General features: G+C 43.6%; 1 protein-coding gene across 6 annotated transcripts in view; it reads left to right on the top strand.

Moving 5' to 3' along the window:
- The first annotated feature begins 7,798 nt into the window (after nt 1-7,798).
- Nucleotides 7,799-12,038, top strand: part of ADORA3 (adenosine A3 receptor) — a 71,354-nt gene continuing 67,114 nt past the window's right edge. For 3 of the 6 annotated variants that reach the window (XR_013486874.1, XR_002327393.2, XM_021001700.1), the window contains exon 1: nt 7,799-8,006. The gene's annotated coding sequence lies outside the window, so the exon portion shown is untranslated. The remainder of the gene's footprint in view (nt 8,007-12,038) is intronic. The other 3 variants (XM_078154949.1, XM_021001604.1, XM_021001643.1) reach the window with 1 other exon arrangement.

The raw sequence follows: 12,038 nt of genomic DNA on the forward strand, positions 1-12,038 counted from the left end.
ATGGGGTTCAGCCCACCAAGCATCCATTGCTGAAAAGTTAGCAAGATAACAGAACAATCTTCTTATCCAACTTGGTGGAGAAACTCAGTTAGTGTCTTCAACATTGCTTCACAGTTTTGTCTAGGGCTAGGTCTGATGACACGCCTTGAGTTGTTTTTGTAAGAGATTTGTTTTGAACCATCTGTACTGTCTTAATGGCATGAATTTGTGAGATAGCTGACCAGGACTAGAGATAGAGACTGTGGCAGAGGGGAAAGAGTTTTTCTTTGTGCAGATTTAACTGTGAGGATCAAACTCTTATAACATTGTCATGTTAACACCATCCTTTAACCAGCTGAGCTAAATGGTCTTATTTCATTGTTGTTAACACCATCGTCTTTACCCTCAATCTCTCAGTCAATTTGGTTGCTCTTCTCTGGATAACCTTCAAATTCCCCACGCCATATTTCAAAGATCATAACTGGAGCCCCATTTAAGAACTGATTGACTCATTCATTCAATAAATACTTATTAAATGCCTACTACGTGCAAAGCACTATGCTAGATTTCTATGGGGGAGACAGAGATATAGAAAACATGCTCCCTACCTTGAAATAATTTAGTCCTGCTGGGATGATTAGATATATAGGAGAGCATATGATTAAATGTCAGATGAAGGGAAAATGAGAGGCTTTGACTGGGTGGTATCTGAGGCCCTTTTCTAGGTTTTTTGATCTGTGATTCTGCAATTCTGTGACTGATATAGGTAACAGGTGTTCTAGAAGATCAGCAGAGGGAGGGAGAAATAATTGGTTGATCCATCCTTTTGAATTCTTGAAATCTCCTCCCTCTCTTACCTGCTCTAAGCAGGATATATAACCTGAGATGATCTTTTCTTTGTAAAGTGGAATCCTACCTACAAGAATAGCTAGCATTTATATAACATTTTTAGGTTGGAAAAGTGCAAAGAGAGGCTCTGACAAGAGTAGGCTGATATGCTCTCCAAGGAGCACTCTGAGCAAATTCCTAGGTTGTCATGATATTAGGCAAAGTTTCTAGGGGTCTGGACCTCTATGTTTCCTTCCTCTTCACCCCTTCCTTCCAATTTCCCTCCTAGAAAAGTCACCTCATAAGCCACAAGGCCAAGGTCTGATCGTCCTACAGAATTATCCCCAGCTTGGATCTTGGGCATTCCAGGAAGTCTATTGCCCTTCCTCTGCCATTTACGCAGAAGGAATGGTGTTGGGGGAAGCTAACTTGTGCAGTGAATAGAGCACCGGTGCTGGAGTCAGGAGGATCTGAGTTCAGATCTGGCCTCAGACACTTGACACTTACTAGCTGTGTGACCCTGGGCAAGTCACTTAACCCCAATTGCCTTACTGAAAAGTAAAAACAAAAATTTTAAAAAAAGAAGTAATGGTGTTCTGAAACACAATGCGTGTTGGCTATAGATCACCATCAGGCCAGGGTAAGGCAGATATTTAAGGCTCTATTAAAGATGTTTGTCGGGGCAGCTAGATGGTGCAGTGGATAGAGCATCAGCCCTGAAGTCAGAAGGACCTGAGTTCAAATCTGGCATCAGACCAAACACTTGACACTTACTAGCTTATGTGACCCTGGGCAAGTCATTTGACCCCAACTGCCTAAAAAAAAAAAGGCAGATAAAGATGTTTGTCTTGGGTTACCTAGTAACCTGGGGCTAGGTCATTTTTACTCACTCTCCTTCTCCTACCATCATGTAGAGAACATGGCCCTTTGGCTGGAGGCCAACGTGGAGGCCCCTGGAGAAGCTGCCGAGGAGAAGCCTGACTTCATTAATTATTATAAACACCAAAACCAAGCAGGCACAGGGTTGGCAGCAGGACCAATTACACTTCCCCAAGATAAGGAAACTAAACATTTGTTAACTGGGAGCAAACAATGTCATAAGCACAGCCACACTGCTCATCCCCACCCCAAAGGAGGGACTAATAAATGCCACCTGGACCATTATTTCTGCACCCACGCTGATCATGAACATTTAATCAACCACCATGCTTTCCCTCTGAGATTATCTCCCATTTATTCTACATATATCTTACAGTTACTTACATGCTGTCTTCCTCATTAGAATATGAGCTCCCTGAGGGCAACCACCATGTCCTCAGTGCTTAGCACAGTGCCTTGTATCTGGTAAGCACTTTAATGCTTGCTGACTGACAATCAACAAACATTAATTGTTGTGACTACTAAATTAAGTGACTACTATATGCTACTTTGCTAGGTGCTGGGAATACAAATGCAAATATGAAATAATTTCTGCTCACATGGAGTTTATAATCTAATGCAGGAGACATCAAGTGTCTATAAAACCAAAGACAAAATAAATATAAAGAATAAGAATAAAACAGTTAAATACAAGGTGGCTTGGGGAGGAAGGGAGCTAGCAGTGGGAAGATGAGGAAAGGCTTTTTATTGTAGAGGTACTTGAGCTCCATCTTGAAGGAGAGGAAGTCTATGTGAACAAGGTGAGGAAGGAGTATATTCTAGGCATAGAGGACAGCCAGTCTAGAGAGAAGGAACCAAGAGATGGACTGCTGTGACTGAAGAACAGAGAGGTCATTTTGGCTGGATCATGGCATGGGGAGAAGAGTAATGTCTATGAGGCTGGACAGTTAGGTTGGGGCCAGGTTGTGAAGGTTTATATCTTATCCTAGAGGCAATATGAAGCCACTGAAACAGGTTGGGTAGGGGAGTTACAAGGAGAGAGCAGCACCTGAGGAAAACCCCTTTGGCAACAGTGGATTGTAGTGGGGACAGCCTTGAGGTAGGGAGACTGATTAGGAAAGTATTGAAATAATCTAGGTGAGAAACGATGATGTCCTGAACTAGAGTGGTGGTTATGTGAGTGGAGGGAAAGGGGTCAGAGGTGAGAGTTGTAATGGCTATAGAAATGTCAAGACTTGGTGACTAATTGGACATATGGTTTGAGTGAGAGTGAGGATGACCTTGAGGTTGCAAATCTGGGTGACTAGAATGGTAGTACCCCCAACTAATAGGGAAATTGGGAAGGTGCTGGGCTCAGAGGAGGAAAGAGGTAAAGACTTTTGCTTCGGATGTATTGAGTTTGAGCTGCCTGTGGGACATTCAATTTGAACTGTTTAATAGGTAGTTGGTGATGCAAGACTGGAGCTTAGTGAAGAGTGTAGGAAAGGATGTATAAATAAGTCATCTGTATAGAGATGACATTTGAACCACTTAGGTGCCGATGATATCTCTAAGAGAGAAAGTGTGGAGAGAAAAGAAAAGAGGGCCCAGGAGAGAGAGGTTTGGAGCATACCCACAGTTAATAGGTGTCACAAGAATGGTGAATCAATAAAGGAAACTGAGAAGGAATGGGTAGGAAGAGAATCAGGAGAGAGTGTAATCCTGAAAACTCAAGGATGAGGGACCATTCAGGAGATAGGGGTCAAATGCATCAGAGATGTCAAGGAGGATAAGAATTGGAAAGAGGTCCTCAGATTGGGGGATTTAGGAGGTTGTTGATAACTTTGGAGAGAGCAGCTTTAGTTGAGTGATGAGACTAGATGCTAGTATAAAAGGAGTTAATAAGAATGAGAGGAGAGGAAGTGGAGATACCAACTGTAGATGGCTTTTTCTTTTTTTTCTTTTTTTCCTTATTTTCGTACACATTTATAGTCTATTTTCCCTACCACTTTCCTCTTCCTCTGCCCCACTGAGTAAAAGGAGAAACTTCCCCCAAACAAAACCAGAATCAGAAGCACGCATAGTCCAACACAGCAGATTTCCACAGTGGCCATTTCCCAAAATGTATGACTCTCTGCATTTTAAGTTGATCACCTCTCTGGCAGGAGGTGTAGATAGCTTTTTCATGTAGTTTGGCCGAGAAAGAGAAGAGAGATATAGGATGAAAGCAGGGATGGTAGACTCTAATGAGGGTTTTGGGAAGGAGGGTTTATAGGAAGCTACAAAGAAACCAGTAGTTAGGGAAAGATTGACAATTAGAGAAAGGGAAGTTATAATGGGAAAAATGTACTGTAGAAGACAGGGATGGAAGGGGATCAAAGGTGCATGTATAGAGGGGTTGGCCTTGGCAAGGAGAAGGGCCATCTTTTCACCTAAGACTAGAATAAAGGAGGAAAAGGAAATCAGGAAGTAGTAAGATGAGGGGGAAGGGTTGTCAGGTGATGAGGAAGGGGGAAGAGGGAAGAGGGAAGAGGGAGTTCTCAGTATATAGCCAGATTTTTTTTTCTATAAACTGTGAGGCCAGGTTATCAGTTGAAAGGGTAGGAAAAGGTACTGTTAGAGGCTTAAAAAGGCAGAAAAAAAGGTCCAGAATAGCCATTGTGGAAAATGGAATGGAGAATCAGTTAGGGAGGAGTAGAAGTATTGTCTTGTTTCAGTGAATGGCCAGTTGAGATCAGATAACATAAATTTGTACGAGATCCAGTTGGAAGAGGTGGATGATGGAAATGATCCAAGACTTAGGTCTAGCGAGTAAAGATAGGAGAAGGAAGCGAGGGATTTGAGTGTAGAAGAGAGTGCGGTTGTACTGGTTTAGAAATGTCATATCTATCTTCGTAACTTCCTTAGAACCTGCCAGCGTTTTGCACATAGTAGGCATTTCATAAATAATGAAACACACAGTGTCCCTGGTAAATCAATCAATGATATTTTTGAGTGCTTACTGTGCACAGTATATTGTGCTAGAGGCTGAAAGAATGCAGTGACCCTAGTGACTGAAGCCCAAACTCAGGCACACAGTCTAACAAAGGAGTTGTCCTTCACTGAGCCTCATTGAAAGCATACTTTCCCTTCTTGACTTTCTGGAACTTCCTGAATGTAGGCTGGTCATGTACATATAGGAAACACCAAGAAACACTCTGTCCTCAAGGACCTTCCAACATAAGTTGAGGAGAAGATGAGGAGAGGTCTCAGACAAGATCATGAAAAGCTAACGATATTGGGCTAGAGATGGTAAAAGTGGAGCAGATAGTGCAAAAGTATGTGAGATAGTTCAAATTCAACAAAAACATTTATTAAATGTCCACACTGGGCCAGGCTCTATGATAGGCACCTGGGATAGACAGACAAAAATGAGAAACAGTTGCTACCTTCAAGGAACTACATACTGGAGGAAAACAATAGGATCTCAAATTCAGCATAATAAAAAAGAATTTAAAAAAAGAGATGGTTAGCATTTCTTGTTTGTGTTGAAGGAACTGGAGTTGTTTAACATGGAGAAGACTTGAGTGGGTGGGCAAGTGGGCGAGAGGGAGAAACAAGATAGCTGTTTTCGGTATCTAAAGTTAGTGGGGATTATGTTGGCTCTGTTTGTCTTCAGAAGGCAAAACAATGATGAAAAGATGAAGTAGAAAGATTCCTGCTTCATGTAAAATGATTAGACCTGTCCCAGAACAGAATGGACTGCTTGGAATGAAGGTTTCCTTTCCTAGGGGTGTTCAAGAAGAGGCGGGGGCAGGAGGAGGGTACATTGTGCAGTGGATAGAGCACTGGCCCTGGATTCTGGAGGACCTGAGTTCAAATCCAGCCTCAGACACATAACACTTACTCGCTGTGTGACCCTGGGCAAGTCACTTAACTCCCATTGCCCAACAAAGAAAAAGAGGCTGGGTGACTGACCATTTGTCAGTTGTGTTGTAAAGGGGATTACTGATGAGGTGCAGGCAGGAAGAGATGTCTTCTGAGACCCCTTTCACCTGACAACCCTTCCCCCTCATTTTACAATGCCCTGATATCACTCCTCTCACCCTTTCACCTTTGATTCTGGACAATATTGTATGAGCCATTTTTAGTCCCTGCTTCAGTTAGTATATGAGAAATAGCCTCACAAGGACCCCTAAAAATAGCCTTCCCAAATTGTTGCTGAGGTTAGGACATCGGACTCTGCAAAACGAAATTTTCCTCTCTACTATGAGTTCTCTACTTGCCACAGGAAGGGGAGGAAGCACCTTCAAATAGATTTCTCCTTCCCTGGGACTATTTTTAAGGAAGACAATCTTGTCATCCTGCCATTTTCTGATCAAAGGAAATGAATACAACTAGGGCTGTGAGTCTGGCAGTAAGTAGTGGACTGGCTTCCAAAAAATTCCGTTTAATTAAAAATAAAACAAGATATTCCATGTCTACTTCCAGGAGAGTTTTCCTCCCACCAAATACTACTTATAATCATAACAGATCAGGGGAAACACGGCTTCTCGGGCTCATCCCTTGCATCCTTTATTTCTTCTGGAGTCTGGCTTTTGTATAGACTCCAGTGAGGAGCTGTTCTTCCCTCTTCCTGCCTTCTTTTCCCTGTCTCACTACCCACCCAAGAACAGTGGAAAACAATATCACTGTTTGTGTGTGTGTGTGTGTGTGTGTGTGTGTGTGTGTGTGTGTGTGTTTCTGGGTGGTGAAAAGACCCCTATAGAAGTACTATTCAATGCATCCTGAAGAGGCATTGTGATATAAAAGGAAAGGGAATGACCATTTCTATAGCATCTCCTATTTGCCAGACCCTGTGCTAAGCACTTTTCAAATATTATCTCATATGCACTTTACAACAGCCCTGTGAGGTAGGTACTGTTATTACCCCATTTTACAATTCAGGGAACTGAAGTAAACAATGGTTATGTGATATGCCTGGGGACACACAACTAGTAAGTTTCTGAGGGCAGATTTGAATTGGGGTCTTTTTGAATTGACTTCCCAGCACTCTATCCACTCCACCACCTAGCTGCCTGTATAAGGACTCAATATAGTGTGGGACACAATTTGTAGTTCATAGAATCATAGATTTAAAGCTCGAAAGCCCCGAGACATCATCCTTCATTTTATAAATGGGGAAACTGAGGCACAGAGAGGTTCAGTGACTTGCCCAGGATCACACAGCTCAGTAAGTGTTTCAGTAGTAAGGATGTGAACTCAGGTCTTTTTGGCTCCAGGTACTGTGATCTCTGCACAGTGCTGCCTAAGTACCTGGTGGGTCAGAATCTTGGTTCCAGCGTATCTCCACCATGTGACTTTGGGGAAGGTACTTCCCCTCTCTGGGCCTCTGGTTTTGTCTTAAGAGATGACTATCTGGAAAGCAGGGAGGAATAGAGGAGGAACTCTGTAAGATACAAGAATAAAAGATATCAATAAAAATCTATTTGAAAAAGCAAGCAAACCTATCAGAAAAGCAAGAGAGTCCCTGCTCTCAAAAAGCTCACATTCTAATAGGAGAGACAATACATATAGGAGGAATCTATTGCAAATCAGATGGAAAAACTCAATGGCCCTTACGATGCAGCAGCAAAGGAAATGGTAATTCATCTTCTTTAAAGTCATTTCCATTGGGGGGGAAAGTCTATTTCTTTTTTCTTTTTCTTTTTTTTTTTAGGCAATTGAGGTTAAGTGACTTGCCCAGGGCCACACAGCTAGTAAGTGTGCCAAGTGTTTGGTCTGGGGCTGGATTTGAACTCAGGTACTCCTGACTTCGGGGCCTGTGCTCTATCCACTGTGCCACCGAAAGTCTATTTCTGGTGTTGAGCTATTTGGCCATGCCAAAGACCTTGGTCATGAGATCTTTCCTCTCCTGGTCTTCAGTAGCAGCAGCCACTGAGCAGGTAGGGACTGGACCAAAGGATCGGCAGAGATAATTGCCAGGGTCCATCTCCACAAGGGTTGAGTCCTTGGATGATGACTGTGGGGGGCTGGGCTGACGATAAGGGCTAGTGCTCTAGATGGAGTGCTGCTACTTCTGGGCTCTTGAATCCTGGGCTATCTCCACCAGTGTGTGAAGGGAGATGATAGTCAGTGGTTTCACCCATCTGACACATGTCACTTCCTTTTTCCTCAGGGTTCCTTGCTGTTTCAGTTAGGCTGAACTGGCTGCCCAGCTGATGGCAGTTGGTTGGCAGTTGGTGATGGTAGGGATGTTGGCTCCTTCTCTACAGGAGTTGCTCCCCTTAATGATGGTTGTGGTGGCTGAACTGAAAGCAAGGACAACCGTCTGATGGAATATAGTGCATAAGGAGCAACAAGTAAGCCAGTGTGTTTGGACTATAGATTACATGAAGAGTAATGGGTCATAAACCTGGAAACGTAGACTGGTGCCGTATTGTGAAGGGCTTTAAAAGTCAATCAGAAGAGTTTGTACTATATCTTAAGAAGAAGAATGGAATTCCTTTAATCAAAGGAGTGACATGGTGAGATCTGTGCTTTAGGAATATCAGTTTGGCAACTGTGTGGAAGATGGATTGGAGAACAGAAGGGACTTGAGTCAGGTGACCCATTAGGAAGCTATTGGGAAGATGAAGTGAGAGCTGATGAAGGCTTGGATTAGTTGAGAGAAGGGGAATGGATTCCAAAGATACTGTAGACCAATTAACAATCAAAAGTTATTTACTAAACACCTACTATGTACTAGGCACTGGGTTCAACAAAACTTGGGTTCAAGGGATAGGGAAGAGTTGAGAGTGATGCTGAGGCTGTATACCTGGCTGACCAGAAGAATAGTGGTGCCCTCTACAGAAATACAGAAGTTAGGAAAAGGGGAAGAGTTGAAAGGAAAGATCGCAAATTCATGTTGAGATTAAGATGAACGTAGGACATCCAATGACGTGTGTATAGGAGGCACTTGGTGACAGGTAGCTGGAAATTACTTGCCCCAGGTGGTAAACTGTAGAGATGGAGGATATTTTTTCTTTTCCTTCTTTGCTACACAAAGAGCTCCCTTGAGAGGTTGGAGGGTGGGGGAAGGGTAAGGATGATGGAATGGGTGGGATGGAAGGTTCCGTGGCAGTTGGCAGAGGTGACCACCAATTGGCACAGAGGGTTGGGATTGAAGAAACTCTAGAAGAGTTCTGTATTGAAGAAGAAAAGGAAGGAGGTGCCAGGGAGGAAAGTGAATGGGAGGAACAGCCAGAGCAGGCTGCTGCTACTCTAGGCTTCCTGCCCATTGGCAAAACACATCAGAGAGGAGAGGAGCTAAATTTGTTTATTTAAAAAACCCACGCAACTCAGAGGTCTTTTAAGTCTTTGAATTTATACCTCCTTTTGGAACCAAGAAGATCCTGGCCCTAACTTCAGGAGCCTCCAGGGAAATTGTAGGGGATGGAGCTGTGTCAAATGAAAGGAGGGAAAGGAATTTGTCAGGGAAATGGAATGGGAATGAAGATTTTGTGAGGGATAATTTTGAAGCAACCTTCAAAATTAGGGAGAACAATCACTTTATTGAACACTATTATGTACTGTTCTTTATTAGTAATAATTCCCGTTTCCATAGTACTTTAAGGTTTGCAAAGTGTTTTCCTTACAACCCAGTACAGCATTATTCCCATTCTATGGAGAAGGAAACCAAGGCTCAGAGTAAAGGACTTAGCAATGTCACAAGGATAGCAAGTGTCTTAGACAACAAACAGACTCCATATGCAGAGCTCTTTCTGTGATATCACACTACCTCATGCCTGGGTCCATATCTTGCCTTTCCCCTCCCACCCACCCCTCATCCATAACTAGCCTGGAAGGCCCTGCTTGTGAGCAATTATTGTCTTATAATCCCCCCTGTTGGTGGAACTGGATGGGGTGCCCAGTAAATACTTGTTCATAGATTGATTAGGAAATGGAAAGGAAGCAGAGGACAAAAAAATGGGAAAATTCAAGTCTACCCCTGGTTTTTGCCTCTCAGCATATCAAAGGGCCATGAAAAGTTTGTTGCGGCTTGATCTAGGCAGAGCCTTAGATCTTCACAATGAAGACAAACTCCTTCCAGTGTCCAGCATCGATCCTATCTGAGAAGTGTTACTGGGTTTAGTTCAGGGTGTGGGAGGAGAAGAAAGCCAAATATGCTTGAAAAGCTGATGGAGGGATACTGGGTAGACCCTGAAGCTTGATTTCATGTGGAGACAATTTTGTTCAATTTAACTCATGTATTTATTGAGTGCTGACTGTTTGCAAGGCATTGTGTTAAGTTCTAGGTTTACAAAGATAAAAATAAAAAAACAATCCCTGCCCTTGGGAACACATAGTCTGTTATTGAGACATACAACTTAAGGAGCAGCTAGGTGGAGAAGAGGATAGAGCACCGGCCCTGCATTCAGGAGGACCTGAGTTCAAATCCAGCCTCAGACACATAACACTAGCTGTGTGACCCTGGGCAAGTCACTTAACCCCATTGCCTAGCCAAAAAAAAAGAAAGAAAGAAAAAGAAAAGCTGGGGAGACATATAACTTAGGCACAGATCTAATCACATATGAAATATGAACTTAAGTATATTTTACTTAAAGCAAGAAGAGAGACTAGACCTGTGATTTCATGGGTACAGGTAATTCCTGACTTAGCAAATGCCTTCTGCCAGTGCAGATCAGTACCTTCTCTGCTATTTATAGCCGTAGAGAGCTATCTAGTGTACTTGGAGGTTGAGTGACTTTCCCAGGGTCACACAGTCAGTATTTGTCAGATGTGTACTTAGGTCTTCCTAGCTATAGGACCAGCTCTCTTCATTGTACCACACTGCCTCTCCTATAGAAAGTAAATACAAAATAATGTTGGGGGCTAGGAGGAAGTGGGAGAAGTTGTTTTATGGATTAGTCATATCTGACTCTCCATGACCTCATTTGGGGTTTTCTTGGCAAAGATACTGAAGTAGTTTGCCATTTCCTTCTCCAACTCATTTTACAGATGAGGATACTGAGGCAAACAGGGTTAAGGGACTTGTCCAGGGTCACACAGTTTAGGAAGTGTCTGAGATAAGATTTGAACTCAGGAAGATTAGTTTTCCTGACTCCAGGCCCAGCACTCTATCCACCATGGCGCCACCTAGCTGCCCCAAGTGAGAGAAGACCTCTGATGATTGTAGGAGACCAAAAAAGATCTCCAGACAAAAGCCCGGCTGAACAAGGGATCAGCCTAACCCAAATAGAGAAATCTGCCGATTGCTACCACTATCTCTGAATTGTGGGGGAGGAGGGTAGAATATTCGAGTCTGGGGTGCAAGGGTTGGGAGATGTTCCTTCGCTCTCCTGGCCCACCTTGTGACCTTGGGCACGTTGCTCAGTCGTTGGGTCTCATACTGTGCTTGTCGTCTGTCCCTCTGTGAAGTGAGATGAGGAAGAATGATGAGAGTGGCCAGCTGCACAGGGCAGTGTCCGGCTAAGTTAATGCTTGTTTATCCGGAAGGTGCTTTGAAGATGAAAAGCCCTAAGCATTATTTTCCACATTCAGGGAGTGGCACCCCAGAACGAGGCTGCCATCAGAGGCCCTTAGAGCCAAATGACTAGCGGACAGGGCTGAAGATGGCAACTGAGGCTGGTGGGGAGCGGAGAGGAGGAGGGAGAGCGCACGGGACACATTTTATCCCGAATCGGAAGAGAGAGAGGTGAAGTCTGTGAGATACTGTCACTGTGTGTTTGGAGATAGATGATAAAATTATACCAGGCTGAAGAAACACTCCTAGAATCTGGAGTTCTGCAGTTGCCAGTGGCTGTAACTGGATCAACAGACTGATGAAAAAGTAGTTACTGCGTACCTACTGTGTGCAAGTACGCTAATACTAATGCCGGCTTACATTTATATAAAGCTTGATTCTTGGCAAAGGCTTTGCATATGTTTTCTGGTTTGATCCTTACAATGGCCTTTGAGATATGTGCTATTATTATCCTCGATTTTTCTTTTTTCTTTTTTTGGACCACACAAGTGATTTCATCGCGGTAGGGAATTCAGTGAAGATACTCCCCTCTGCAATTGCTCTGCAATTTATAATCTCAGAGAACTGTCTCAGGCTCTGGGAGCCAGCCCCGGATCCTTCGGCTAACGGAAGCCTGGGCGGATTTTGAACCCAAGTCTTCCTAATTCTAAGTCTAACCACCAGACTAAAGGTCTCCAAAGTAGGGGCCCCGAGGTCCTGGGGAGATGTGGCAAGATTCCCCAAGGTTTTGTGACTAATCATTGAAAGGGTAGGAAGATGAGTCTCGCTCCACCCTTTCCATTACAGCAATCAAGGGCTTCACAAGCGCACAATCCCCCCTACTGCTCAACACCCCTACGCTTTGTCCAGCCCCTCCACAGGCCTCCTG

The sequence above is a fragment of the Phascolarctos cinereus genome, unplaced genomic scaffold (genome assembly GCF_003287225.1).
Source record: "Phascolarctos cinereus isolate Bilbo 61053 unplaced genomic scaffold, phaCin_HiC Scaffold_5;HRSCAF=322, whole genome shotgun sequence".
Classification (NCBI taxonomy): domain Eukaryota; kingdom Metazoa; phylum Chordata; class Mammalia; order Diprotodontia; family Phascolarctidae; genus Phascolarctos; species Phascolarctos cinereus.